General features: G+C 39.2%; 1 protein-coding gene and 1 pseudogene across 36 annotated transcripts in view; both read left to right on the top strand.

Moving 5' to 3' along the window:
- Nucleotides 1–24959, top strand: part of PPP2R2B (protein phosphatase 2 regulatory subunit Bbeta) — a 494567-nt gene that overhangs the window by 333900 nt on the left and 135708 nt on the right. The gene's annotated exons all lie outside the window — the stretch shown is intronic.
- On the top strand, nucleotides 20485–20620 carry LOC118151703 (U1 spliceosomal RNA; annotated as a pseudogene).

The following is a 24959-nucleotide window of genomic DNA, read 5'->3' as shown; positions in this document are numbered from 1 at the left end:
ATTTAAAAATATTATTTTAATGTGGCAGACCCAAATTTATGGAAAAGAGAAGGAGGTAGCTTCCACCAGATCTTTTTCTTCCAGAGATAACAAATTTTTCTTCTTTGAGTTCTGTGACTCGAAGGGCTCTTCATTTATAACAGCCTCTTCCCATGATGGTTTCAAAGCTCCTTATTTACACCTCTACCTGCAGCACTCTTCTTTAAAGATTGGGTAGCTATCAGGTGCTGTTAATAACTTAGGAGACATAGGGGAAATTGCCTGCCATCTCCATGATTTTTTTAATCTTTTCTTGCAAAAATTATCTTGTCACCTCAGAGCTGTTCTCTTTTATTATTTGTACATCTTCTTCACTTGGAAAAATTTGGGTCACATCAACATTTTTCCTATTCAGTTTTCTACCTTTGGTGAGAACCATCATTTAGCATTTCACCTCTGAGAAGTCTTTTCTAGCTAGACTGTGTTCCCAAACTATATTTCCCAAGGACCCCCATTTATTCTGTGCTTTGTAATCATTGTGTGGTCTTAGACTCTTTAGAGAACCTAATGAAAATGATAATTCCTCATACATAAAACCAGTGCATATATTCGCACCCAAATTTTTCTAAGTATTTTCAAGAGGTCGAAGGAATCTAAGTTAAGAATACTCCCAGGTAATATGTCCTCAGCAGACTGAGTTCTCTCAAATCTACAAAGAATTCTCACAGACATTATTCATTAAAATAAGTATTGAGCATCAATTATGTAGCAGACACTGAACTGGGGTAGTGGGGATACAAAGAGAAACATAGGGGCCCTTGTTTTAAGAATCTCAGTATAGAAATGGAAGTAGGTGGGTAAATAGTGACCACGGAATGTGAGAAGTACATAAAATGCAGCAGGGCTAGAGTAAAATGTTCTTAAATCATAATTCTGACTTCTTTCCTTAAAATCCTTGATGCATCCTCTTCCTATCATACATGAAGGCCTTCTTCATGCACCTCAAGCTTTCTTCTCCAGTATATTCTGAATGCATGTCTTTCCTTTACCCAGCACTGGTACTCCATGCTTCCATCCTATTGAAGTCTCTGTTGGTCCCCAAATGTACCATGCTCTATGAGTCTTCATATGAGTTGTCCCCAATCCCTGGTATTCTTTCCTCCCCATCCTTTGCACTTTGGCCAGGCAAGGCAGACTCTCATTTGTCTTTTAACACTAGGTTTGGAATGCTTTATCCAGGGAGCTTCCCCGGATTTCTCTAATTTCTATTTAGGTGCACTTTCTACCAAGCATGGTGGCTCACACTTGTAATCCCAGAACAATAGGAGGCCAAGGCAGAAGGACTAGTTGAGCCCAGGAGTTCAAGATCAGCTTGAGCAGCATAGTTGAGACCCTGTTTCTACATAAATAAAAACTATTTGGGTGCAGTGGTGTATGCCTGTAGTCCCAGCTACTCAAGAGGCTCTAGCGGGTGCAGGATCACTTGAGCTCAGTAGGTCAAAGCTGCAGTGAGTCATGATCACACCACTACACTCTAGCCTAGGCAACAGAGTGAGATCCTGTCTCTTAACAAAAATGCACTTATTAGATGTTATCCTTATCTTCATTCCTATTGTATTATATTACAATGTATATGTCTTCATTAGTCTGCATCCCTCACCAGACAGTCATATCCTCAGTGGCAGGGACTATCAGATTCACAGTTCTAGTCACACCAACTAATGACTAACAGTTAATAAATATTTGAATTAATTTATGAATTAACCTATTAAAAAACCCTCAATATACTTTTATTGCTCTCTAGTGTAAGCTAGAATAAAGAGCCTTACCTATACCATGTCTGAGAAGTATGGTCTATCATTAGAACTTCAATGACAGCTGACCAAGGAGCTCTCTGCCCATAAGGAATCTGACTCTTAGTTCCTTGTTACACACAGAAGGAGAGACGGAGCTGAGGCCAGTTAACTAGGAGATGTTCAACTGTCATTTGCTTAACACTATGCAAACTGCTTTGGGAAGTAAAGATGTATTTCTTCCTTCTTTCAAGATCCTGTTGGGAGTACAGGAGTTCCCCATGTGAAACCTTGCTAGTATGTAATTTAGTACCAAATTATGTAATACAAATAAGATGACTTTTAATGTCATTTCCAACTGCTTTTTCTGTGAAGCTAAGAAGCTGAGGTTTTTATAGCACCTAACTGTATTAAACACTCTATGGCATATCTTCCAAACCAGTCTGAGTGACGATCATATGTTGATGGACTTTGAACCTTCAAGGTCAAACATAGTCCCCAGGTCTAAGTAAGTATTTAACAACTTTTCTTTTTCATTTTCTTTTTGAGACAAGGTCTCACTCTGTCACCCAGGCTGGAGTGCAGTGGTGTGATCTCAGCTCACTGCAACATCCGCCTCTTGGGTCCAAGTGAAGGTCTTTGCATGAAGTAGACACTCCATAAATGCTACTAGAAGGCACAGCTCCTGTAATCTAATCAGTGTAAGTCAATGAACATTCACGATGCAACTAAAGCTCTCTGCCCAGTTTGAAGTTACCAGTAGCCATTGAGCCCTCGGAATATGGCTAGTCCAAATTGAAATGTGCTGTAAGTATAAAGTACACATCAGGATTTGAAGATTTAGCATGAAAAAAGAACAGCAAAATAACTCAGTAATGTTTTATATTCATTACATGTTAAAAGAATAATATTTCAATAAATTGAGTGAAATAAAATGCTATATATGGTTAATTTTACCTGTTTTTATTTTTTAAATATTAGAAAATTTAAAATGTATGACTCAAATTATTTCTATTGAACAGTCCTGGGTTAGAGAGTAAATGTTTATTACAAGTTCCTAAAAGAACCAACTAGAGATACCAAAGGTGATCCAGAAATGTATACCACTAGGTAATGACTGAGCAGTGATGAAAACACAAAGTTGCAACCCTGCTTTCATGCCCTCATGGTGGCATTAATAGTAATTACCAGATTACACCAGAGCCAGAACATTCTCATTCTCTTTAGTTCAAATACCAATTGTGGAATGTGCCGATGTACACACCTAGGAAAGGAGGTGCTGCTGGGGGCTGCTGGCAGAGATGTCCTCAAGCCTTAGGATGGCTGCTATGATTCACTTCCTCATTTGGAAGCATGTTAAAGCAGATGGGCTTTAACATGAGGTGTGGATGTCAGCATCATTCCTTCCTGCGTGATCTTAGGCGAGTTAATTCTCTCTCTGAGTCTCAGTTTACTCATTTTAAAAATGATGGTGATAATAATAACTAGATCATAAGATTCCTGTGAGGGTTGAAGAGGCAAATGCAATAAACATGTGGCAAGGTATAACGTTCAGCTGTTAGTTATTGTCACTGTATTAGTCTGTTCTCATGCTGCTGATAAAGACATACCCAAGACTGGGTAACTTATAAAGGAAAGAGGTTTAATTGACTCAAAGTTCAGCATGACTAGCGAGGCCTCAGGAAACTTAAAATCAGGCCAAAAGGGGAAGCAAACACATCCTTCTTCACATGGAGGCAGGAAGGAGAATGAATGGCCAGTGAGGGGAAAAGCCACTATGAAACCATCAGATCTCATGAGAACTAACTCGCTATCACAAGAATAGGGTGGAGGAAACTGCCCTTATGATTCAATTATCTCCACCTGGTTTCTCCCACAACACATGGGGATTGTGGGAACTGCAATTCAAGATGAGATTTAGGTGATGACACAGCCAAACTATATCAGTCCCCGTCACAGTCTGCTTTATGAAATCCTGTCCCCTCTATTCTAGAACAATGCCCACCACATATTCGGTATTCAATACATACGTATTGAATGAATGAAATAAGTCATCATCATCAAATCAAGAAATGGATGATTCTTTATTTCTGAAATTCTAGTGTCATCATGTGGGATCCTGCTGCTATGTCTCTGAATGTCGGTGTGAGTCTTGTAAGAACAATCACAGCTATTGAGAACAGTTGACTAAGTTGTCTTTTGTTTTGACAAGTGTCCCTCAGCATTGACTCTACCCTTGGGCCACTTCATAGCCATTCCAGCAATGTCCATGGTTTTATATTTCCCTTATCCTTTCCACTTTTCCATTATACCCAAGTGTGAGACTCTTTTGTCCCCCATCCAATTTAATCATATAAAACCTGCTCTGATTTAGAATCTCCTTTGCAGCTAATCGAACCTTGCTGCATTCTATTAGCTCTTCCTATTTGCTCTCAGCCCAAGCTGAGGTATCTGGGATTATTGTGTAATAACTTCGGCTCATATCTGGTCAGTATATACCATCCCTTTTCATTCTGCAAATCCCCTCAGGGTTCTCTGTCTGTTTGTAATGGGTGAGAGAAGGAGAGAAAGGATTGTGGTGGTGGGTTTGGTGGGAGGGAACTGTTTGCTAAGAGTTATTATCCCACACTTATCAGTATTAAACTGGATTTGACAACTCATAGCCTGGGATTTAAATGACCTAAATCCTTCTTCATTTGGCACTCTGGTTTTACCCATTATTTATTGTGCTACCCAATTTATTATCATCGGTACACTGGGAGGCTTGGCCTGTGGTGTCTTCACAGCCAAGTAATTTATACAAATAATAAAAAAACTGGGGGTTCCTAGCAATGAAATCCAAAGCAATTCCACCTCTCCTTTTCCTCTCATCTAGCTCAGTTCATCTCTTACACATTAACCCTTGGCCTTCTTACTTCTTCTCCTAGAGAAATTCATCCTCAGCTTCCTTCTGATCCCTGGAAGGAAATGCTATTGGCAGGGAGAGGGGAGGGTAATAACAGTGGTGATTTAGGTTGGTGCAAAAGTAATTGCGGCTTTTGCCATTAAAACTAGTTGCAAAAGTTGCAATATCTTTTCCACCAGTCACTAGAATTCTAAAACATAAATATGAGGTCTTTATATGGAAGGCACCATGCAAATCCTCTCTATACATTATAGGATTTGGCTGTCACACCAGCACTTTGAGGTAGACATTAATTTTATCCCATTTGACAGCAGAGGGTCTCAGTTTGAAAGATGCTGCATCTTAGTCTCATGAGCACAGGCAGAGTGGGAGAGAGAAGCATGGCCAGGGAATGGGTCCCTGGAACAGGATGAGGGGTAATACCAATACCAAAATTGTAATGTAGCAGTTCAGAACATGAGCTTTGAAATTAACCTGGAAGTGAATTCCAGTTCTTTAACCTATTGAGTTGTAAGTTACCAGTCAGTGCTTCAATTTTCTCACCTGCAAAGTGGGAATAATAAAGTAGATAGGTAATTGTGAGAACCGAATGAGATATTGTATTTAGGACATTTAACACAGTTTCTCCATTTGCTAAAAATGGATAATGGGCAGGCGTAGTGGCTCACACCTGTAATTTCAGCACATTGGAAGGCCAAGGCAGGAGGAATTCTTGAGCCCAGGAGTTCAAGATCAGCCTGGGCAACACAGCGAGATCCCATCTCTACAACAAAATTAAAACATTAGCCAGGTATGGTGGCATGCATCTGTAGTCCCAGCTACTTGGGAGGCTAAGGTGGGAGGATCTGCTTGAGCCTGGGAGGTTAAGGCTGCAGTGAACTGTGATCATGCCACTGTACTCGGCCTGAACACCAGAGTGAGACTGTCTCAAAGAAAAAAAAAGGCATAATAATAATACCTAACTCATTTTATCTTCACAACAAGCCTATGAGGTAATATACGTAAAGCACTTGAAACAATTCCTGGAAATGCTCAACAAATGTTAACTGTTATTATACCATTGCTATTACTACCAGCACCACTACTACTACTGCTGTTATAATTGCCATGAGTCAAATTCAATACAAAATCAGCACTTTCCTGCATGTACATTGCAAAGACCTTGAGTAGGGTCCTGGTAAGCTACATTCCCGCATGATGGTAATTACAGCCTATGCTACTGCGTAAATGACACACGTGTGTGTGTGTGTGTGTGTGTGTGTGTGTGTGTGTGTGGTTTTGTTTTCCTTGTCCCAGATCTACTTATGACCTTCTCAAACTGGATGCCAATTCTAGACTTTTTTGTGGGAGGTTTGGTCTAAAGCTCTAGTCCAAGCTTAGAACAACTTTAATATGGGAATTCAGTATCCTGTCATCTTTTCTCTAGTCTCAAAGCTTAGCAAGTCTACTTGTATTAGTTCACATGCTTCTTACTGAGTGAAATGTTTATGGGTGGTCTTCTGTTCACTTATTTAGAATATTTATAATTTGAGAACTTATTAATTTAACATACGGGCCAAGGGTAGCTCTGTTGGGGTATCTGCTGTGTTGAATCTAGAAGAAGCCCTTCACCCTCAATTAATCTTATATCTTACAAAACTATTTATGTTGATATTGCCCCAAATAACATTTAGCAATTCCATACTACCATTCGTTTTGACCACCCAGCCCTATACTTTGGAAATACTATAAGTTTTATCCCATGTTCCCACATAACAGGTACTGAGTGGATTACATGAATATTTAGGGTAGAATATGAGTAACCAGATTGCGGGAACAGCACCTCCCACTGATTTACATCTGTAAAGAAAGTGATGCTGAGAGTTCATGGTGACCCAGAAGCCCAAATTCCACTCATATCCTCTCCTATATCCTGTGTCTAGAACCAAGAGGAATGTTGAGTATGTAAAAATAATTTTCATAGTGAGTGTGCATCAGTAATTTATGGCCAATAGATAGTGTTGTTTTCAACACAACTTTGCTGAAGCAGCAATAGCCGAAGACATGCTTTAGAATTGGTCTCCTTCACTAACTGTGTGGTCTTGAACAAGCTGTATAATGTCTGTAAGCCTGGTGTGTCCCAGCTACAGACTCTATATAGAAGTAGAGTCAATCTCATAGCGCTGATTGAGGAGTAAATGAAAGAATACAGCTAGAGTTTGTAGCTGAGCACCTGACACAAAGTACTCAAGTAATGGTTAGTTATTAGTATTTTCTCTTCTACTGATCTGCATATTCCTAATCTTTTTATATACAGTAAATTTTATTGATGTATTTGCTGCCTATTTTAGTGTTATATCAACAGTGCTGTTAATGCTAGTATTGTTTGTGGTAAAAAATGCGTTTTACCACAAGCATAGGTTTCAACTGGAATTCACTTCCAGGTTTGTTTTATGAAACCTTTTATATTTCTTCTTCTACCTCTGCAAGAGTGCCCTTTGTTTCTGATTTCAAGGCTTTAGACACTGTGGAAATTCCAAATCGTGCCTCCTTTCTATTTTTGCCCATCCTCCCTTTCCATCAGCTGAAAAAAACTTGGTTTCCATTTGCTCTGTGGTAAAACAGTAGTTTCCATGTATTTAGAGCTGGAAGCCTGAGGGTTCAGACAGAATATTATCATTTATCAATGTTGTAGCACTTGTATTAAGGAGTTCCTTGCAAACATTTTTATGAATGTATGTGCATTAGAAATGCTATTTTCTCTTGTGGTCAAAAGAAGTTATTGAAATTCTGATTCTCATATTTAGCCCTATGCTGAGTGACTTACCTTTGACCTTTCACCATAAGTGAGAAGCAGAATAAATGAGTGATGATTTCAGCTGCCTTTTCCTTTCTTGGGGTAATGAATGAGTCAGCATCAAGGACTTTGCCAGGAGGCCTGAGTCATAAATATCTCTGCAATCCATCAAAAATCTCCACAGAAGGTTGTTTTTAAACCGTAAACAGAGAAAGAATTCCTGGACCTTATCTTAATCATCAAGACGTATTTATGCTTCTAACTTTGGGGTCACAAAGAAAGGCTATAGCCAACAGTATAGATAGAGAAATTAATAGGACCCCATCATGAGATGACAAACTTCTTATAGAGGAAAGACAAAAAAAATTGAGTGGACTTACCCACTCTGTCCAAATTCTTGTCAGTTGGGTCATGTTGTTGTTTTTCTAACATTATTAGAAAGATCTGTCAGATACCAAGCATTATGCTAGCTCCTTTATTTGCATTATCCCATTTCATCTGCACACCTCCTTCATTAAAAGTGGAAAGATTATTAGCTGGGCATGGTGACGCGTGCCAGTAATCCCAGCTACTCAGGAGGCTGAGGCAGGAGAATTGCCTGAACCCAGGAGGCAGAGGTTGTGGTGAGTCGAGATCACACCATTTCACTCCAGCCTGGGTAACAAGAGCAACTCCATCTCAAAATAAATAAATAAATAAAATTAAAGTGGAAAGATTTTCTTTACTGTTTTACAGAGGAGGAAATTGAGAATGAGGGTGACTGACTCTCCCAAGGTTTTGCAGCTAATAGATGGCAGAAATGTGCTTTGACCCTCAGATCCATCTGACTTCAAAGCCCAAGCTCTTAATTACTCAGTTAAACTCAATGGGAAGCCATGGAAATGAAGAGGGAGAGGAGAATATACAGAAATGCAAGTTGGTCTTCTCTCTGCCATGTAGAGTACTTACAGTACAATATAGTTACAAACTAATTTTAATTTACCACCCAGCACTATAAACAGAAAGCCAATGGACACTATAAGACTATAAAAAAGTTCAGGCATCAGAGTCCTGAGGCTGCAGCAAACATCAGGTAGCCAGCAGTACCACAGATTTTACAGCCATTGTAAGTGCCAGTAATTGGCAATAATTATATATTCCTGAAAACACCCCATTTTGCCTCCATTCATTCTAACTCACTTGGAGCACAGTCTCCTGTCAGGGATGTCTTTGTGACACACACAATATTTTATGTTTGATAAGAGTAACAAAATATGATTGTTGGATTAGCTAATAAAGTGGAGATTGGAAAAGGAGCCAGCTGGTGTGTTGTATGTAACTTCAGCAGGAAGATACATCTAACCTGTATTTATCTCTCCAAACTCACACCTCATATATGGCTGAATCTTCCTCCCTACCCCTTTCTACCGAGAGCCTCAAAGATCTCATCAGTTTCTTCTTGAAATGTAGAGAATATGTTTTGACTACATTTCCTGGACAGACTCCTCATGGCCACTCAGGCTTCCCTGACCACCTATCTTTTTAATGATATAAGTATAATCTTCCTGTATTAGTCCATTTTCATGCTGCTGATAAAGACGTACCTGAGACTGGGAAGAAAAAGAGGTTTAATTGGACTTACAGTTCCACATGGCTGGGGAGGCCTCAGAATCATGACAGGAGGCAAAAGACACTTCTTACATGGCAGCAGCAAGAGAAAATGAGGAAGAAGTGAAAGTAAAAGTTCCTGATAAACCCATCTGATCTCATGAGACTTATTCCCTATCATGAGAATAGCAAGGGAAAGACCGGACCCCGTAATTCAATTACCTCCCTCTGGGTCCTTCCCACAACACATGGGAATTCTAGGAGATACAATTCAAGTTGAGACTTGGTGGGGCCAAACCATATCATTCTGTCCTGGCCCCTCCAACTCTCATGTCTTCACATTTCAAAATCAATCATGCCTCCCCAAGAGTACCCCCAAAGTCTTAACACATTTCAGCATTAACCTAAAAGTCCACAGTCCAAAATCTCATTTGAGATAAGGTAAGTCCATTCCACTTATGAGCCTATAAAATCAAAAGAAAGCTAGTTACTTCCTAAATACAATGGGGGATACAGATATTGGGTAAATACAGCCATTCAAAATGGGAGAAATTGGCCAACACAAAGAGGTTACAGGGCCCATGCAAGTCTGAAATCCAGAGGGGCAGTCAAATTTTAAAGCTCCAAGATGACCTACTTTGACTCCAGGTCTCACATCCAGGTCATACTGATGTAAGAGTCTTAGGTAGCTCTGCCCCTATGGCTTTGCAGGTTACAGTCTCCCTCCTAGCTGGTTTCATGGGCTGGCATTGAGTGTCTGCAGCTTTTCCAGACACATAGTGCAAGCTGTCAGTGGATCTGCCATTCTGGGGTCTGGAAGATGGGAGCCCTCTTCTCACAGCTCCACTAGGCAGTGCCCCAGTAGGGACTCTGTGTGGGGACTCCAACCCACATTTCCCTTCCACACTGCCCTAGCAGAGCTTCTCCATAAGGGCCCTGCCCCTGCTGCAAACTTTTGCAGCAAAATTTCCATAAATCTTCCGAAAGGTAGGTGGAGGTTCCCAAACCTCAGTTATTGATTCTGTGTACCCACAGGCTCAACACCACATGGAAGCTGCCAAGGCTTGGGATTTCCACCCTCTGAAACCACACCTTGAGCTGTATGTTGGCCCCTTTCACCAATGGCTAGAGTGGCTGGGACACAGGGCACCAAGTCCCTAGACTGCACAGCATGAGGACCTGGACTGGGTCCTTAAGACCACTTTTTCCTCCTGGGCCTCTAGGCTTGTGCTGGGAGGGGCTGCCATGAAGATCTCTAACATGGCCTGGACACATTTTCCCCATGATCTTGGAGATTAACATTAGGCCACTGCTACTAAGGCAAATTTCTGCAGCCAGCTTGAATTTCTCCCTATAAAATAGGTTTTTGTTTTCTATCACATAATCAGGCTGCAAATTTTCTAAACTTTTATGCCATTTCCCTTTGAAAATAGAATGTCTTGAACAGTACTGATGTCACCTCTTGAATGCTTTGCTGCTTAGAAATTTCTTCTGCTAGATACCCTAAATCATCTCTCTCAAGTTCAAAATTCCACAGATCTCTAGGGTAGTGGCAATATGCTGCCAGCATCTTGTAACAAGCGTCAGCTTTCCTCCAGTTCTCAACAAGTTCCTCATTTCTACCTGAGACCACCTCAACCTGGATTTTATTGTCCATATTGCTATCAGCATGTTAGGCAAGCCATTCAACAAGTCTCTAGGAAGTTCCAAACTTTCCTACATTTTCCTGTCTTCTTCTGAGCCCCTCAAACTGTTCCAATCTCTGCCTGTTACCCAGTTCCAAAGTTGCTTCCACATTTTTAGGTATCTTCTTCAGTAACACCCCACTCCTGGTACCAATTTACTGTAATAGTCTGTTTTCATGCTGCTGATAAAGACATACCTGAAACTAGGACGAAAAAGAGGTTTATTGGACTTATAGTTCCACATGGCTGGGGAGATCTCAGAATCATGGCAGGAGGCAAAAGACACTTCTTACATGGCAGCAGCAAGAGAAAATGAGGAAGAAGCAAAAGTGGAAACCCCTGATAAACCCATTAGATCTCGTGAAACTTATTCACTATCACAAGAATAGCATGGGAAAGACCAGTCCCCATGGTCCAGTTAACTCCCCCCTGGATCCCTCCCACAGCATGTGGGAATTCTGGGATATATAATTTAAGTTGAGATTTCAGTGGGGATACAGCCAAATCCAAATGTTGGAGTATTACTTTTCTCCATGGTAAGACAGGAGAGCAAAGTATTAAGCAACAGGTTATGAACTGCAGCAGACTCATGGAGATCTGTTAACTCTGTGACTCTGGGCGTGTAAAGAACATAATTTCTGAGCACCATTCTCTCTTCTAGGAGAAAAAATGAACACACCTATAAAATGTTTTTATGCTTAATAAGTGATCATTCCTTTTGTTACTAAACATGGGTAAAGGTCTTATTTAAATGTGTTCTGTTTATAGGAATCACACAGTGGAATAGGTAATACTGAGATGAAAACTTTTTCCCCCTTCCTGATTCTAAGCTCTTATAGGTAGCACTTGCTACATTGGTATCTCTCCATTCTCTGTTCTTGCTTTCCTTTTGTTGGGGAATCACTGCATCTTAAAAAGAAAAAAAAAAAAAGTGTTTCCCTAGTAATCATATTCAGAGAAAATAAAACAGTTTTTTAAAGTGAGTAAGTTATTTTGTGGTATTTAAAATTATATATGCTTATTACAGAAAACAAAAATAGAATTATCTCAAAGGAGCAAAAGTAAAATTTTAAGCTCCATTCAAGCGCACAAAGACAAAGACTGCATGATCTCACTTATATGCAGACTCTAAAAAAGTCAAACTCATAGAAGTAGCAAGTAACATGACTGTTATCAGCGACTGGTGGTCAGAGTTGGGGATTGAGATAGGGGAAAGGGTAGGAATTGGGGATGGAAAGATATTATTCAAAGCACACAACATTTCAATTAGATAAGAATAACTTTTAGAGATCTACTGCACAACTTGGTGACTATAGTTAATATAGTATAGATTTCAAAGTTGCTAAAAGTAGATTTGGGGTATTGCTTTGTTTATTTTTTATTTTTTTATTTTTTGGGGGATTTAGGGGGACAAGTGCAGTTGTGTTCCATGGACATGTTGCGTAGTGATGAAGTCTGGGCTGTTAGTGCACCTATCCAAATAAAGTACATTGCACCCTATAGGTAATAGTTCATCCCTCACCCCCATTCTACCTTCCCACCTCTGGAGTCTCCAGTGTTTATTATTTCACTCAAAAGCGTAGATTTTTGGCTGGATGCGGTGGCTCAAGCCTGTAATCCCAGCACTTTGGGAGGCCGAGGCGGGTGGATCATGAGGTCAACAGATCGAGACCATCCTGGTCAACATGATGAAACCCCATCTCTACTAAAAATACAAAAAATTAGCTGGGCATGGTGGCGCGTGCCTGTAATCCCAGCTACTCAGGAGGCTAAGGCAGGAGAATTGCCTCAACCCAGGAGGTGGAGGTTGCGATGAGCCAAGATCGCGCCATTGCACTCCAGCCTGGGTAACAAGAGCGAAACTCCATCTCAAAAAAAAAAAAGAGTAGATTTTTAAAAACTCTCACTACAAAAAGTGATAAATATATGAGGTGATAGTTATGTCAGTTAGCTTTATTTAATCATTCCACAATGTAAACATATATTGAAATATCAATTGTACCCCATAAATATGTGCAATTATTATTCAGTTAAAAATAAAAATTTTAAATATGTAAAGCAGAAAAACCCAAGACTTCTTATAATCTTGCACTTTCATACTTCATACACATCCTTCCTGTCCTTTTTAAAAATAAATACATAAACAAATGTTTAACATAGCTGTAGGAATCCACACTCTGGAATGAAGAGAAATATCTATGAGCTAATACAATGAGATCTTGTTCCTGTCACTGCTTTCTATGGAATCAAATTCAGCATACAGCTGAGCAATTTTGAATTTCCTAAAAGGTAGTTAGAAAGTGAAGTTCCAAAAGAATCCCTTTTTTGTAAAGGTAACTCAAAACACTGGAGTGTGGCAGTTCTATAGGACGAAACCTAACATTCAGTAATCCTCCAGTTGTTCCTTCTTATGAAAAAGTCTCTGAACCAGGAGAAATCTTATCATAGTGTGTATCCTAGTTATAGAGCCATGCAAATCTAACATTTACATAGCCACAGAACTGGGTTTCCTCTTAAAATTTAGAACTGTATATGGCCCTCTATGCATCTTGATGATTGCCCAGAAACATTTATGAACATCTGCAACTTTGGATAATTTATACAGCAAAAGACACTGTGGGAAATGGTTTATAAAGTAGCTTTCTCAAATCAGATCCCATGAGCCTGAGATATGGAATAGTTTTGTTGTTAAGATACTGATTTGAGGACTAGACTGTGTGGGTTTGAATCTTAGCTCTATTACTAACTGGTTTTAGGATGTTAGGCAAGTGACCTAGCCTTTCAAAGTCTCAATTTCTTTATATGTCAAATGAAGATAATAGGAACAAACACTTGCTATGAGGATCAAGTGAGTTCACACATACCTGGTGCTTTGAAGAGTGCCTAATATGTTATTCAATGAATATTAATTGTCATTATTGTTAATAATCAGGGCGTGAATGTGTGTTTATACTTGACCATACTCCCCTTTTGCATGATCCCAAAAGATCCCTTTGAGACTATAAACTTGTTGGGGCCAAAAATTCCTGTGTTCCCCTCTTTGTCCCCAGCAGCACCTAGGACAGTCACACCTAGTTTGGTGTAGATGCTAAATACTCCCTTGTTGCCTCAAATTGACCAAAATCCTGGTTTTCTTCCTGCTTGTTTGATGCCTAGTGAGTACTTGGCTCCAGGCTCTGGGAGTAGGAATGCAGAAGCCTCCAAAAGGAGGCTTCACAAGACGGTACCTGCTTTTTGTTCCTCCTCCTCTTATATGATGGATTCTTCCCTTTAGTCCCTTAATGCCTCCAACACAAACAAAGATCAAGGCTCCAGGTAGGACTGACTATGAAAACCAATAGCTACTGCTAAGATTTGACTATTTATAACATACATGAGATTCCATTGCTATGCAACACAACAGCCTACTGATGTTGCTTTACAAGAAAGTCCTCATGCCTCAGAGTTAGCTTTCATAGTTTTCTTGTTACAATTTTCAGCTTCCCATGTGCCCTGCTAGGCACACGGGTATAACAGTGAGCAGTACTGACACGAGCCCTACCCTTTTAAAGTCTAGTGAGGAAGATGGACAAGTGGATAGTAAATATATGTGATAAATTCTATGTCAGGAAATGCAAGGTGCTATGAGAGTCTTAGGAAGGTCACATGACTATTTTAATAAGTCAGTGAAGGCCAGTTACTTAGCTTTAGTAGAAAACAAAGCTCTCCTTAATAAAATATAAAATAAATGCCATGTTGCAGGTTTGAAGATTTTTTGGTTCTATATGATCTCTATTTTCTGTGCTCAGAGGAGGACAGTACACTAAAAATCGGTATTTCTTGTAACTCAGTGTTTTATGGTCGACTTATAACACCTTCAACATATAGAAGAATTAAGATCATTATCTCCTAAGGCAGGCTTCCAACATTTAGATGCATGCATGCATATCCTAGCTTCCAGACACCTGCATCCATTTCCCTATGGTTGGCTATTTTTTTCTGAGACTGATATGTTTTTCCTCCTTCTGATAGTGTAGTGGCAGAAATATATAGTTTCTTCATGCTGTGTTTTTACTTTCTATTTTCCCAATGAAACTATATCACTGTAGAGGAAATCAAGTCTAATCTACAATATATTTAGCATGAAAGCAATAAGAAGCATTAATTCACTCCAGAAAGAGCAAAATACAGTCGGGTACTAAAAGGAAGAATCACCATGGAAACTGTTTTCTTTAAATTCTGTGCTCTCCAGGCTCCAGGCATGACTAAGTGAAGAAAGGAAGGCAAAGGGAAGAGAAGAAATATTTTGCCCTTTCTGTTGTCACTAAAAATGCTGCTAAGGAATTTTTATGAATTATTGATTGCATGAATAGAAGTATACATGAATTAGAATTATTAAACTGTTGTCTTTCAAATGAGTGTGTAAGAACATACTGAGAACTTGTTTCTCGGAGTGTTCTCCTTTCTAACTGTCAAAATCCTATTGAGCAGTGTTCTCCTTTCCAACTGTCAATAATCCTGTTAAGGTCAAAAGTTTGAAGGGAAGCACTAGGATTTATGATAATTAAAGAATTATGTGAGCTAGAACTAAGGTACAGTGCGTTTGCATGTAACTCCCAGATAGACTTGCTTTTGTATACCATTTTGAGATATTATGGTTTCAGAATTTTTTCAAAGATATTAAATATGTTGAGATCAGAGGCTAGCTCCTGCCCTTGGGACCGTGTTAATGGGATGTGATGGAATTTCCCTAAGGAATTTCTTATAGATTAAATTCACTCTGTCTTTCTGTGCACATGTATGTATCTCACAATGAGCCCACTCCTCTTGCTTTCTATGTTTTTACCTCCTAATTTATAGATTTTTCTCACTGCAACTTTACATTTGTATTATAATAGCTCTGATAGGAATAGCTACCATGTGTTCAGTGTTCCCTACGAGTCGATCACTGGTCTGCATTCTTTGCATTATAACAAAAGCATAAGCTTTTATTTGGGTATGATTGTGTTTTATTTAGGAAAACAACATTCCGTAAAAGCTCACTAATAAATTTATTCTCATGTGACCCTCAAAAAAACCCTATGAGAGTCCCCATTTTACAGATAAGGAAACTGAGTTTTGGAGATGGCCATTGAATACACTGGATCAGAGCCAGTGAGCTGCAAAACCTGGATATGAAATCATGTGGGAATCCTAAGTCCTTGGACTTAACAACACCCCTCTGTTTTCATTCTAAATGACATAGACAACCTGCCTTTTTAATCTCTAGACAGGCTTATAGCACTCAGAGTCTGGACACATGAGCAGGTCCTTGGTATATTCACAAAAAATATATATTGAGAATCTACCATCATACCAGGCACCGTCCTAAATATAAAAATTGAAAATAAGATAACACCCCTATCTTCATGGAGCTTACAGTCCTCAGGAAATGTTGGCACAAATGAATGAAACAGACAAAATAGTCAAAGGTTCAGAGAAAAAAGGAATTTATGAGATTTGTGGATTTGTTGAATTTGTGTGGATGAATTTGTCCTGGCCCTCCAAGAGTGGGAGGAGCTTCTGGAAGGTGGGAAGAAGAGAAATGAACATTTAGGGTAAGAAAATATGATTTTAAGCACAGAGATGGGAATGAGTGAGAAGGGTTTGAGGACCTGTTAGAAGATCAGGACATGTGTTTTAGAAAAGTAAGTTTGAACAAGTACATTGATCATTGGGCCAATCAGTGAAGAACCATGAAAACGGGCAGGGAGGTCTGGATTTTATCCTATCGACACAAGTAACCTTTCAAAACAGTCATATGTTTATTCTGAGATGTTAATTACTTAGTAAAGGGCATTATTCTTTTGTATTCAGCTTAACAACTTTTATACATATATATACAACCATGCCACCATTACCCAGATAAAGATATCGGATACTTTTAAAACTCCATAAGGTTTTCTCTTGTTCACTCTTACTTAATAAGCCAGAGCTTATCAGTATTCTGACTTTTATGTTAGTGTTCAAAGGGAAGTGATTTTTTTAAATGACACTATGAAAGTTTAAAGGAAAGCTGAGGCCGGGCGCGGTGGCTCAAACCTGTAATCCCAGCACTTTGGGAGGCCGAGGCGGGTGGATCACGAGGTCAAGAGATCGAGACCATCCTGGTCAACAAGGTGAAACCCCATCTCTACTAAAAATACAAAATAATTAGCTGGGCATGGTGGCGTGTGTCTGTAATCCCAGCTACTCGGGAGGCTGAGGCAGGAGAATTGCCTGAACCCAGGAGGCGGAGGTTGCGGTGAGCCGAGATTGCGCCATTGCACTCCAGCCTGGGTAACAAGAGCGAAACTCCAGCTCAAAAAAAATAAAATAAAATAAAGGAAAGCTGAATGACTGATGGAATGTAGCACAAAGTGTGGAGGTGAGAGGTTTCAAATAGAGAGACCAACCAAGAGGATGTTTTGAGGTTCACTCCCATTCATCTAGTCAATGAAATATTTATTAGACACATTATGTACTATACTCATATGCTGGGAATACACTGGTAACCAACATAGGCTCTCTCAGTGAGGAGATCAACAAATAAACACTTACTTTACAGTATAATAAATGCTCTAATAGGAGGAAATACACATTGTGCTTAAAATGGGCATCTAACACAGAGTAGGAAAGTCAAATAAGGCTTCCTGGAGGAAGAGATTCCAACCTGAGGATGAAGGATGAATATAGATTAGCCAGACCAAACGGGATATTGAGATGCGGATGGCTCCAGGCAGAGAAGGGAATACAAAGGTTCAAAGAGTAGAAAGGACCTGCTCATGTTTAGGTAGTAGCAGTAGACAAGAGAGAAGTGAAAGAAAGTAAGTTTTTAAAGCAAAAGAAGTGACCAGACTTAGTAATTACATTCTATCACAAGAACCATGTCAAACTGGGTTTCTTCAACACTGGCACTGTATATAATTGTGTTTTATACTATGTATTAGGCACTGATCTGATGGTGTAACACTGCGAAAAATTTCAGATGTTCAGCATTGTGGGCTTTTTTATTATGATTTATATTGTGGGCAACCCACCTGCTTGTTGGTCATTCCTCTTTGAACTTGAGCCAGAAAAACCAGTCAGGCAATAAGATTTCTAACATCTTTCACCTACCTCTGTTAGATGAAGCTGTTTTCTTATTCTTTGTAGTATATTTTGTAGCTTTCCCTTTTCTGGAGTGGGCTGGGATGTGTAAAACAGCCATGCTGTCCCCTCTTCTGACTTGTCTAACCAATTTGTTTCTTGGAGCAGCTTTGAGAAAGCTATTGAGTTCTCAACACTCATTTTTTCTCTCATTCATCAGCAGATAACGCAGTAAGCAGAAAGTGGCCTTTGTAGCCCCTCAGACCTGAGTTAGGCCCTAGCCCAAGTCTTATTCTCTTTGTGACTTCAACAAGTTACTTAATGTTTCTGGGCTTTGGTTTTCTTGTCTGGGAATAATAACACTCACTGCATATCGTGTAAATGTAGTTAAAATAGAATGTTGTAAAAACCCTAGGATAGTGCTTAACACATAGTAGGTCTTCAGTGAATTGTATCTGGAGGTAGTAAAGTAGAGTGGTTCATAGCAAAAGCTTTCAAGTTAGACTGCCCATGTGAGAAGGCTGGCTCTGCCAAAGACTAGCTGGGTTAACATAAGCTTCCAGTGGCTCAGTTTCCTCATCTGTAAAATGGGGTAGTAATAATGACACCTACCTTATGGTTTTCTTGTGAGAGTTAAATGAGTTCATGCATGTAAAGTTCTGCCATGTGGGTATGCATATCTCTGCATCCTATATTAGTAGTGTTCCTGTTAACCTTAATAATTACTGTTATTTTTACATATGACTTAGTCCTATCTATGAGAATGGGAGAGCACTACCTGCCTATCCTGCAAGGTTGTTGTCAAGAGCAGCTATTAAACAGGTATACATGGCTCAGCACCAGGCACACAGTGGGCTCCCGATAAACGTTTGTTGAATGAACGAGAGCAAAGTGCTTCTCTCTCTCAATGTTTTCCGTAAATATTTCACCTTAATGATCACTGGGAGCTTCCACACAGAAGGAAGTGCCAAAGAAGTTCACAGGGCAGCAGCCAGGCTAGGGCCTGTGGAATCTGATGATGTTGAACAAAATAGATTCATATCAGTCTATTTGGTGCCATTGAAACTGTGCCAACAAGCAGCAAAATGTGATTTCATGTTGGGGGAGTGCCAGGATCCAGGTTTGCATATCAAAGAGAACCCTACCTATTTCTAGCACCTTCTCTCTTTCTCTCCTCAATATTCTTCTGCATGGGTTTTCTTATCTTTGAAAGAGCCTCTGGATGTTTCACAAAATCAGGCCCCAGATGTTTGAAAGACTTTTGCAGACAAGGTAATCAATCCATTTGGTGGCCAGATGCTGTCTGAAAATTTTCCTGCTACAGCACTGCAAGTTTCTAAATTCATTAGAAACATAAATTAATTAAATCTAATCAACAGTGGGTGATGCAGAAGATTAAACAGTGAAAAACAAATACATTTCCAACTGGGTTTTATTAGAGGCAGAGAAAAATGGCTCCACTTTGGAGGTAAACGTCAAGTTAACCCTTCATGTGATATTCTCAGAAAACTTTGCCAGGCCTGAGGCCCCAGGTGAGGCTGTGGTTCTTTCCAAATTAAGTCTGCCCTGGTGGGTTAATTGACTTTTCAAGAAATAATAAATAAATTATCTGTTTCTCTAAAGGATTTGGAGTGGTCTTATTCTCATACGCATTCACAGAAGTAAAAAAATCTCTGTCCTTCCTCTATCGTGAAGGGTCTCTAGAGAGGATTTGCAAGGGGCTATGCACTATGCATAAAGCAATATTTTTCGGTAGCATTCTATAGTCAGATAAATTTGGAAAGAGTGAGGTCTTCTTTACTCCACACTAGAGTAGGTTACTTGAGTTCAGGACTGTCTGAACTAAATCTGTCAATATTCAGATTTAATATTGACTATCAATACTGAATCTCCAACACCAAAAAGAACAGTGCCTGGCACACAGTAAGTACTTAATAAATATCTGTTAATGTATGAACTGTGGTTGAACTTCTTTCTGACAGGACTACTAAATATTTCATTTGCCCAGATAAATCCCCAAGATGAGGGACAATGTATGAGCTATTTCCAAACAGTGTTTGACATTTTCCCCCCAAGAAACAGCATCTTAAGGAACTAATGGTCCATGAGATATATTTTAGATAACTAAGTTTCAAAGTATTGTTGTAAAGCACCTCTATCCTTTGTCTCATATCTTCTACCCTTAGTCTAAATGAAACTGGAGAAAATTCAGGGTGAATGAATAGTGAATTCATGCAGTCAACTTCTGGGTAAGAGGCTATCTTCCTCTTACCCAGATATGCTCAGCTTACTGGTTAGGCCAGCCCTTAATTGTGAATTTAACTGTTTTTTCATTCCACACTTGCACTTGCAGTGCTGACAAATGACCTAAAGTTGTGTGGATAAAGGTGTTGCTTCCTTGCATGTAGCCCTGCAGAGAGGTACCAGTCTGCAGAGGATACCACTCAATAGTCAAGACTAACAGCCACTAACTCAGATGCCTACAGAGGCGACGTAGCATAAAAGATGAAAGCAGAGAGGTAGAGAAAAACCTACCTCTTATTCTCATGAGGGTAAATGGGAACTCATCTTTGGCATCAAAGCTAGGGGTACACTAGGAAATGTTAGGAGGTACAGTAAATTCAAGACCTATGCCCTTCTAAAGGGTTGCTTCAAGCCAGGAATGACCATATGATGCTTACCTAGCAGGGGAGATACCATCATCACGAAGGGGGTTTCCCAGGGCAAGGCTTATCCTTTGCACTCTGGATGTGGGAAACTCGACTGCATAATTTGTGGTAGTCAGGGACTGTGTTTGTGCTTACCCTGGTTAAAGAAAAAAAAAAAGGAATGGCCATATGAGCATGCCAACTCAATGTTGCCAATCTTTATTTTTTCTGAAGAAACGGAAAAATCTCAATTGTTTAAAATGAAACTTTATGCTTTTTAAATGGTAGAAACTCATTCAAAACATTGAAAATCTTTGTGTGGGCTAACATTGCAGCGTTAATAAATGAACTAGTCCAAATAAAATAACTCTGCTTGTCAGATATGACCCATCCGCCGCAACTGGTATCCTCTGGGCTATTTGGTCCTATGATGTGGAGCTGTGGAGACTTGGTCTGCCTTATCTGGGATCTGGGAGCAATAACAATAAATTATATATATTGAGTAGCTACAATGTGCCAGGTATCATGCTAAGCTCCTCCCTATACTTATTTCTTCCTCATAATTCCCCTCCAAAATGCTACCAGTATTATGCTTATTTTACAGATAAAGAAACCGAGATTCAGAGAACTCAACTTGCCCAAAGGCACATCACTTGTAAATGACAGAGGTGAATGGTATCTTTCTGACACCTAAAGTCATTCTGTTAACCATTCATTATATTACTTATAGGTAAATATTATTTGAACACTTAGTGCTTATGTGTGTGGGGTACCATTCTAAGTGCTTTGCATAAATTTATGTGTGTAATCTTCAACATAATATCGTCATCTCCATTTTGCAGATTAAATAAGTTGGGGGCAGAGAGAGAGGTTAAATAATATACCCAAGATTTGCCAGCTAGTAAATAAGGAAGCTGTAATTTAACCTGGGCTTGCAAGACTGCTATTGATCAACTCTTAGAATTATTTCTCAAGACAAAGTCCTAGGTCAGACACGTAGAAGGTGCTCAGTAAATAGTTTTCAATGGACAGCAAATCTCATTTTTGGCTTGGGATTCTGTGCTGCAGGTGTGGTTGTTGCCTCTGAGTAGCTGCTATTTCATCCATTATTTCATGTGACTCACTGGCAGCTGTCACTCAGGTGGCCTTCACTGCATCACTTTGCTAATTCTAGGCAGGCAGAGCAAAGACCGACAAGCCCTAGAAGCTGGCTCAGCCTCTAATGAACTGTCTAATCCAGAAATCCCTTCTCAGCGATCAGGCAATCCAATTCAAACTATGTATGTGACTGAAATAGTTCACTGGGTCAGACTTCTTCGCACATAAAGATCTGCCCACCCAGTCTCTGGTGTTCGATTGCCTTTCTTCCTAAAAATTGAAAGGGTAGAGACTGGTTTAGACAAGGGCTAGAATTTAAGTAGCAGAAGGGTGTGTGTACATTTTATAACACATGCGTTTTCATGTATATGATTAGCTCAGCATAAACCTTATTAAGGAGAACAAGGCAAATGTGGATTTTATTGGTGTTCAAATTTTTATGATCCCATAGTTCTGCTACACTCAGTTCAACTGAAAACCAAATGTTTGTGTGTGTAAGAACAACATCAGAGGATATAATCCAAGTGATCAGGCTACAAATATTAATAAATATTCTAGAAAACCATACTTACTCTTTTTTTCTTTATTTTTTTTTGAGACAGGGTCTCACTCTGTCACCCAGCCTGGAATGCAGTGGTGCTATCACAGCCAACTGCAGCCTCAACCCCCGAGCTCAATCTATCCTCCCACCTCAGCCTCCTGAGTAGCTGAGACTACAGGAGTGTGCTACCACACCAGGCTAATTTTTGTATTTTTTTGTAGAGATAGGATTCGAAAACTATACTTTCATTGAACATTGCTTGCATGTCTACTATGTGTCAAACATTGGGCTGGGGGCCAGGTATACCACTGTTTAAAAACAAAATTTAGCTGTTATTTCTGTTCTTTTGAATTATATAGTCTCACAAGGGAGACAGAATCAACAATGAACATTCAAAAAAACACACACATAATATACATAATGATGAATTCTGGTAGATGTATTAAAGGAAAAGAATAGAGTACTACAGAGAACAATGTGAAGACTTTAAAATAGGCTGTCAGAAACGTCCACTTTCAGGAAGTGCTGCTGTCCAAGCTGAAATGTTTTTTAAGTTTTTTTTAAAAAATTATTATTATACTTTAAGTTCTGGGGTACATGTGTGGAATGTGTAGGTTTCCTACATAGGTATACACGTGCCTTGATGATATGCTACACCCATCAACCTTCATCTGCATTAGGTATTTCTCCTAATGTTATCCCTCGTCTAGCCCTCCGACCCCCTAAAAGGTCCTGGTGTGTGATGTTGCCCTCCGTGTGTCAATGAGTTCTCATTTTTCAGCTCCCACTTATGAGTGAGAACATGTGGTGTTTGGTTTTCTGTTCTTGTGTTAGTTTGCTGAGAATGATGGTTTCCCATGCTAAAATTTTTTAAATGAATAGATGTTGACCAAGGAAAAGGGAGGAGGGGGAGTAGTTTAGGCACAGCATGTTTTCTCAAAGTAAGGGAGAAAGCAGGAAATTTATGAGATCCTGAAAGCAAAAGTGGGGCTAGAAAATGGTAAGGAAGGAGGTGAGGGGATAGTTTGAGAGGGAGGAAAGGGCCTGTTCACAAAGTTTTCTTAGTAATAACTTACCAAAAGTTTACATGGCCCCAAAGCTTCCCCAAAATGACATCTAGTACATTTTACTGTTGATTTAAGTTCAGTTGAAGAAGCAGGAGGTATATTTGAGATTGTGGCCCCTGTTGAGTCTGTATCTTCAGTGCTTAATGGTTTGATTCTTTCTGTTACCTGATAAAATATTGACATATCATTTTTTCCCCAAGAACTTTGCAGAAAACCATCAATGCATCACTCTCAGTGCTAGGAACCTGCTATGGCTGGAGAGAAAGGAATTTTGCCAATGCATTTAATAGTTATGGACTTTTTCAAGCTTAAAGCTTTTTCATATTCTCCAAAGGCAATAACCTAGGTTGCTAGAATCAGTACTTGAAATGTTCCCCAAATATAGAGTCCTTAAAGGTATGGAAATTTGATCTGATTTTCACTCCTTTCTGTCTACTATTCCTGGAAAAAGCATTTCTGAAAATGGCCTTGGTACTGGATTTCTCAAATACTGATTTTATTTCAGAGGTGTCCTAAGCTATAAGCCTATAGCAATGACCATTAAAAATAATAAAAAGTTGTAGGCAAAAAGGTAACACATGTGACTTTAAGCTAAGAAAAGAGCTGTCATGTGCATTACAAAAACCCACAGTCAGTTGTCCCCATGAGAATCCTAAATCTCCAGTTATGAACCACTTATGTCATGTTTGCTATGTGCAGAATAAGATCCTAGGTACTAAAAAAGATGCTGTCTACTAAAGAAATAAATATTATTCTGTCTTCAGGGACCTTATAATCTAGTTAAAGAGATAACATACACAAAGTATATTTAAGCCATCTATCAACATTCATACCATAATCCAATAGAAATGAGTCATGCCTGATAAGAAGATGCCAGCTAAGTTAGTGAAGTTTTAAATGTAAACTCTCCTTACTTGGTTTCTAGAAAAGACTAATTTTCAACTGAGTGTTAGAAGGGAAGGGTAACAGGATAAATTCTAAGAGAATAAATTCCAGATTGAAGAATTGTTTAAGCAAAGCTCTGAATGAAGGGTGGTATTGAGTGCTGGTCTCAGATCCCACCAGGAATCCAGAGGTTCAGAAGTCCTCTGAAAATGAGATGCAGAATTTCACAAATGTAAGTACATGCATATTTATGGGGAAAGGATTTATAGCTTTTATTAGATCCTCAAAGAGGTCTGAGATCTCCTAAAAAAAGGTTAAGAGCTAAATTGTATTATTAGAGAAAGGTTCAGATTTTACATTTTTTTATTCATCAAGCATCAATTGTGCTTAGTAAGACAAAATTGAGTAAAATAGGAATTCTGCTTTTAATGAAATACATTTCAGTAAGGAAAATAGAACAAGTACACATGTAAGTGACAATGTCATGGATCACATGTAAAAGTATGAAGAGTTACAAGAGGTGTGAGAAAGAAGGAATTTTTTTTCAATCAGTGGAGCTTACAAAAGCTTCATGGAATCGGCAGCTTTTGAGCTTGTTTTGAAGGATTTACGTATTTACTTTTTTATTCAGTCAATCAATGGGTATTTTTTGCAAACCTACTAGATGCCAGTCCCTATGCTAGGTCCACAGATTGTAATAGTGCATAAGATCCTGCCCACAAGGGACATGCTGTCTCAGAGAATGAGACGTCAACAGGCACAAGTAATGACAAGAATGTATTAAGTAAATGAAATGGCAAGAACAGTTGGTCAGCAGAGATTGTATTTGCTTTGAGAATCTGAAGAGTTAAACTTTGCTGAAGTTTGTGACAAGGATGGAAAAGTGAAGGTTGAGCCCAGAAGATACAC

Source organism: Callithrix jacchus, chromosome 2 (genome assembly GCF_049354715.1).
Source record: "Callithrix jacchus isolate 240 chromosome 2, calJac240_pri, whole genome shotgun sequence".
NCBI lineage: Eukaryota > Metazoa > Chordata > Mammalia > Primates > Cebidae > Callithrix > Callithrix jacchus.
Note: the sequence above shows the minus strand (reverse complement) of the source record. Positions and strands in the feature narration are given on the sequence as shown.